The 6,407-nt window shown below is 52.8% G+C and overlaps 1 protein-coding gene across 1 annotated transcript in view; it reads left to right on the top strand.

Moving 5' to 3' along the window:
* The first annotated feature begins 761 nt into the window (after positions 1 to 761).
* LOC126569558 (uncharacterized) overlaps positions 762 to 6,407 on the top strand; it is a 33,912-nt gene continuing 28,266 nt past the window's right edge. The window contains exon 1 of the mRNA XM_050226732.1: positions 762 to 2,361. The gene's annotated coding sequence lies outside the window, so the exon portion shown is untranslated. The remainder of the gene's footprint in view (positions 2,362 to 6,407) is intronic.

Genomic DNA, 6,407 nt, shown 5'->3' with positions numbered 1-6,407 from the left:
GCTCTGTTTACTGGGGAGAGCGCAGTGATTTTGATAATTCCTCGCGTGTTGAGAGCCGCTTTGAGTTACTCTTCACTTGGCGCTGAAAGGGTGCGCCACGTTTCGCGTTCGTCTTGTTTTCGGTTTCCAGTTTGAAAGCGCGCCATAACCGCTAACAGAACTAGCGCCGCAACAACACTTAGCGCTCTCCCATCTTTAGTCGGCAACAAACGCTGTGTTCCCTTAACGCTACAATCAAACCATTCAATTAAATCGTTTATAAAGCAGGTAAACGCGGCTTTCCCGGTCTAAAAGTTGTGCTCATAGTGTAGTGACTGATCGATTTTTTTTTGTCGTGCGCCTCCAAACAGTGCCCGAAAAATTCAAGGCCCGGCAGAACAGGCAACACCAAACGCCGCCACAACCAGCAGCAGTAGACAAAACGTGCTCGAGTGGAGTAGAACCGTGTGCAGCGTAGACCGAGAGCAACTACTAAACACCGCGAACAAAGCTGTCTCAACAACGTATTCCTTTCGCCGCGTGTCTTTAAGAGTGTAACTGGCCCTACCGGAAGCACGTGTAAATAACCGAGGAGTTCGCGAGCGAACAACGTGTAACTCAGCCAACACTTTAGCGCCTTTCGTGTGCCTTCGTGTGGTCGGTCGGTCGGTTGGTTGGTGTGGGTGGTTTGTTTTCACTTTTCGTACGACCGTGCGCCGCCGCTGTGCGTGCGTGTCAACCGTTCGCTGCTGCTGCCTTCTGATGCTGTTGCGAACGGAAGCGGTAGTGGCTATCCGGACCGCGAGCGTGAGACAGAGAGGCCTTCCCGTGGCCCTAGAAAGCTTCCCGCGGATACACCTCAACGGTGACGACTCGATAACAAACGTTAGGCTGATAAACGCGTGTGCCGTGTAGCGTTCGTTTCAGCAAAAGTGCGCGCAATGAATCTGATTACGCGTGTCGGTGGTGTTTGTGGGGCTGTACGTGTGCCTGGCTGTTGTGACAAGATCGCATCATTGGGAACGGGCGCAAGTCGACGACGAGGCGCTGCACAGAGTGATAAGTGATAAACCACCCACTTCGCACCATGCTCGCACCGCCACTCCGGGTTTGCGATAACATATGGTAGCGAAAAATCAGTCTTTCCGCGGCCGTGACGGTTAGAGTGTGTGAAGCACAACGGTGCCGCGGTTGGTACCGAAGCCGAAACCAAGGTCAGCAAAACATTTTGCAGCTGATTGTTTAGGAAATTTCTAATTTACCACAAAACACATACTCCCCCACCTCCTTCTTCATCTTCATCGAAGAAAACTGCCTCGCCGTCGATATAGGCGCACGTTCTGGTCAGCACGTGAAAAGAGCGCCTCTAGAAGATATCCAATAGTAGCAGCAGCAGCAGCAGCAGCAGCAGCAGGCAACAGTAGGGCAGCAACGTGTAGCGAAAGTGGAAAAACAAACGCCCAAACGGCACCCCACCCCCCGGGGGCAGCGCGAGTGTTTGTGCTCAAGTAGAAACAGCAGAAGCAACGGAATTTGCGTGACCAACAACGACGACTGTTGGCGAGTGTATTGCGTGTATTTGTGCGTTCGGTGGTGTGTGCCAATTTCACCCCCTATTTCACCCCCCTTTTAAACCCCCTCTCGATTGTGTGCCTGTGCTTATAATTGTGCAGTGTTCCGTGTGTGTCTGTGCGCCGCGTGGATGCAAAGTGCGGCGGCGTTGTTGTGGCGTTTGTGATGTGCGCATGATGATGAAGCAGCGTGAGCCTCCGATCGGAAGTGGGCCATACCCGGTGGGCCTGGGGATGGTAGCGGGTGCCGGCATGCTATTTTAAATGCACTGGCCCGCAACAACGACGACGAAGGCGGCGGCCGCGAAACACGGCCAGCTAGTGCATCGGCGGCAGCACTGGGCGCAGCAGCGACGGGGCGCTAGTGTGATGGCTAGTGATGGCTGCGATGAGCGCATCCGTAATCAAAAGCACGATCTTCTCCACCACGCGGGCAAGCAACAATAGTGGCGCACGAATAGTGAACCGCGTCAGCACACATACACGACGGCAACTGTCTACTAGTTCGTGTTTACTGTGAAGAAGCCCCCTGCACTCCCTCCACAACGAATTGTGCGTGCTTGTTTTGGTCCGGTGTTTTGTTTTTTTCGCGTTTTTCCTTCCATTTTCATTTCGTTTTCGTCGTTGTTGGTTTGGTTTGGTTCCGTGCGCCTCCAAATGCCTACTGGTGGAATCCGTTCGTAAGAACGCTAAAGTGTCAAAGAGAGTGTGCGATTTGCATTGGATAGAGGCCACACCAGGGGTTGCCACCGGAGACCGTAGTACACAAAAGCAGTAGCAGTGGAGCGTCGAAATAGCGCAGCGCGGAAAGGTATGTTGGTAACCATGGAGGCAGCCCATTCGAGGGGGGCGAAAGAAAATTGTTTAATCCATACCCGTTCCGGGTACTTTTTCTCCTTCCGGGGAGAACGAGGTCCGATCGGGGTCCTTATTGGCATTGGACGAGGCATGTGATTTTATTGCAATATCCTGCGGTTCCCGGTGTCCTGATTTCCCAAGATTCCACCCATTCTGCCCTTCCTGTCTTTGGGGGATGATGTTTACCCCAATCGCAAGCATAATAATATCATTCCTGAGCCATCCTTCCGCAAGTCCCTGATTCGTACTTCGAAGAAATCCTCTCATGGTTTTGCGATGCTTTGTACAACATTGAAATCAACATGAACTGTTTCTGAAGCCCCATCAATAGCCGATTAAATCGTGTGACACAAAACCAGCCCAACCGCCCCCCGCCCGGGTGCCTGACACCAAACAGTTTAAGTGCATTCCCGGTGTTGACACATTTTCCAAAGAGCACTTTCTCGTCATACATTTGCATCTAGTTAGCCGCCACGCCATGCCACGCCACGTGTTAATATGCGCAGACCTCCTCGCGGTCGCGGTCGCGGATGGGGTTTTATTTCTTTCTTTTTTTTTCGGAGTGTGCCCATTGTAGCCGGCAACTGTGGCTGGTGATGTGGATGAGACCTTTGAGCGTCACGGGGTGCGAGTACGACGACAACCGCATCCGACATGCGGTTGGCCTGGCACGACTACACAGCGACGATCGACGTGCGATGAGCGTTTGCCTCCACGAGAACGGAAGCGATCGCGAAGCCAGCGACCCACTTACATCATCAGCATTGAAGAGGCGCCTCGATTGTTGCTTTTTTTGTGTGTTTTGGATCACGCACTCTTGCGCGTTTGCGCCACTTCAGTGTTCCCCAAACGCTTTGTCTTAATCCCAAACAGTCCGCGACAATTGCGTGCCCGTTACGGACGCAACCGTGGTATCGTTACATGCGCGGTGGAGGGCAATTGAAAGCAGCTAAAAAGGCACAGACATTTGCCGCTATTGAATTTGGATTCAGGATAGAGCGAAGCGACACACGAAACGCTACCACCGCTAATGCGAAAGCTCACGGTAGCGCTCGCCTGCTCGGGACCATTTTAATGATCTTGCCCGCCGGCCCGCAATTACTCCTTGACAATCGTGCACCAGGACGTACTGAGACACTAACTGCGTCCGGTACCAGAGGTTTATTAGAACATAACGTCTAGCGAGCGATGGCGGTGGCGGACGAGATAGTTCCAGTTCCAGATCGCAAGAATCGCGCACAGGAAGGAAAGGTGCGCACGCGACAGGAAAGCATTTAACTATCCATGTCCACAACAATCACAAACCTTGAAGCATAACGCACATCAACGCAGCGCGACAACGACAGTTGATGGTCGTGTGTTTTGTGCCGAAAGAGAATAGGGAACCGACAACGGGTGACGGAGCGACGAAGCGGAGCGTAACGTAAGAATCTGCGTAGCGCACGACGAACTGCAACGAGCGCATCGCGTTTCATGCACCACGTGACCGCCAGCGACGAGCAATCATCGTCATCATCGTAGACGTCTCCACGCGTAGTAAACGCATGTCAGAAGTAGCAGCTCAGGGAGTGGTGGCAGCGGGGGTGGCTCATATTGTTATTACTCACTCCCGGTCACAGCGATCGCACAAGCGCTTGACGATTGCTTGCTACTGGATGACTGCTGACTGCTCCGCCGTTACGCGCTCGTACGCCACGCCATGCCAATCGGCATGTTTACACAAGTCTTCAATTAATGCCGCAACGTGGCGCACAGCATGCAAACATGCAACATCGCTCCACCGTGACATTGAAACGAAAACTTAATCGTCGAGGCAGAGCCCAGTGGTCCCTTACTGGCACTGACAGGCTGACTGGCGCTTCCAAGATCGCTTTGACCCCGTTTTCCGGGCCCGTTGCGCCGCCATTCCGCCCCACCGGAATCACTTTATTTGATTTACAGAAATCTTTCTCCCTCCGTCTCTCTCTCTCTGTCGCGTCCTCTCTGTACCAGTTTCGGTGACAATCGATTCGCGGACTCGGTGCCCTCTGGCTTCAAGCGCGCAGCAGCTCTCGGCCGCAGCATGACAACATTAAATCGTTATTTAACGAAGTGATTAATCAATTAAGCACGGTTAGCGCAACGCCGTCGGACGGGCAAGTGTGAGATTTTATGTTGTTTTGATTGCCGAGCATGCTTTCGCCGCCTTTTTTTCATTCCTCTCCACACACGCTCCCATCCACTGAAGGCGGCATCTGAAAGCACACGCCAAGCAGCGCCGGCGATGAGAGCGATGTTGTGTAGGAATTTGCTTCTCACGTGCTTGAAATGGCACGGCTCGGACTACGGCCGGGGGCCGGTTTGTTGTGGATTCATCTTGTGTGCTAGTGCACGTAGCGCCGACCACAGCCCGATTATGGCTTCGAGTTGTCGCGCGCCCCTAGCAGCGGCACGCTGTTACGCCATTTGCCGTTGTTGGCTCGGCGTTGGCTGCCGTAGATTAATACATTTTATTGTTGCCACCGCGCGGCCCATCCGGGAATGGCGGTAATTTGTGATCGAAGTGCGAACTTCATTGTTTTCCAACATTGTCAGCGAAACATAGACGGATGGGTCGACGGATTCGGCCGCAGTAACGCTCCACACGCTCGGTGAGTTAGCCTCCAGCAGGAAGGCCAGCTGGGACCGGGCCAGCGAAGGGCAGCAGCACCTGTGTCTGATGACAACAACCAAGCCGGACGCGAAACCTTTCCAGTGCCACGTACGCAAAAGTAGAAGACGGCCACCAGCGAGCAGGGAGGTGTTGGTTTACCTTCTAGTCAAGCGACAAACCGTTGCGTCTCCATAGCACATTCCGCGATGGAGACGCTGTAACCAGCCACCCTATCCACACACACACAGCCACACATACACAAATGTACTGAGAAGGGGGGGGAACTGCGATTTGATGCGCCCGCCGGTCGCTGAAGGCCAACCGCAACTTGCATGGAAAAGCTCGTTTCGCTCGTTTTTCACTGCGCGCGAGTGTGCGAGCAACCACCGTAGCTCTCTAGCTGATTGATTGTCGAGCATCACGATGCTCGGCGATGGGTAATTACTACATTTTGAACCTTGCTGTTGCTGGCGATCTTATGGAGCCACGTCAGCGCCGGTTTCAACTAATCTTCCACTAAACGGACCAATTCGTGCACCAGTCCACCATTTACGGCCATTTCCAGCGACCATAATTTGACTATTAAGCTCAATGTCAATGTTTGTAGAAGCATTGACAAGCACTTCAATGACAGCGTCCAACCGAGGGGTGGTTGGTTCTTCTACAAGAGGTACTTCACGCGCCACCCTGAAGCCAGCGTCCAAGCCAGCTGGATTTGTTGAGATTTCGGTATTCCCCCAACCTTTTTGTCTGTGTTGACCTACGTAAACAAATTGCTTTACCATTATGAGCAATGTGCGTAGGTGCGAAGAGATGGAATTGTACTCTCGGTAGTAGCAGTTGAACGAATCACGCTGTTTGACAATGCTTGTCGAGTATTCTGAATTCCCTTACTTGTACGATCGTTTTGAATGGGCAGTTTGACTTTGCGAGACCATATCAGACATGCTACGGGTGCCTTCCGCTAAAGTGGACCACCGCACTTATCACCGCCCGCAACGGCAATCCGTCGTTTGCCGTTCCATTCATTCATCTAAGGCTCCTAAACAAATGACCGCAACTGATATCTGAGATAAATTCTGCACCCACGTTGCCGATTGCACTCTCTCCCGCTCGTCCCATTGCTGACCACTTTCGGTGGCCAGTTGGACATCCCACAGTTCCCCTCTATGGTGACCGTGGAGAGATCAAGAAATAGTCGGAAATGGTACTCGTTCTTGGCTTATCGTGTTCTGCTTATCGAACACGATTCCCTCTCTGCGCTGCCTGTTGAGACGGCAGCTGTAGCAGGGGAAAGGGGTCAGGGCTACAGCTAATCAAGCGATAAGCGCTCGACCATATGCTGAACCACCCTTACCCCTGGGTTG

Source organism: Anopheles aquasalis, chromosome 2 (genome assembly GCF_943734665.1).
Source record: "Anopheles aquasalis chromosome 2, idAnoAquaMG_Q_19, whole genome shotgun sequence".
In the NCBI taxonomy this organism is placed as follows: domain Eukaryota; kingdom Metazoa; phylum Arthropoda; class Insecta; order Diptera; family Culicidae; genus Anopheles; species Anopheles aquasalis.
This window is presented reverse-complemented; position numbering and strand designations above follow the sequence as displayed.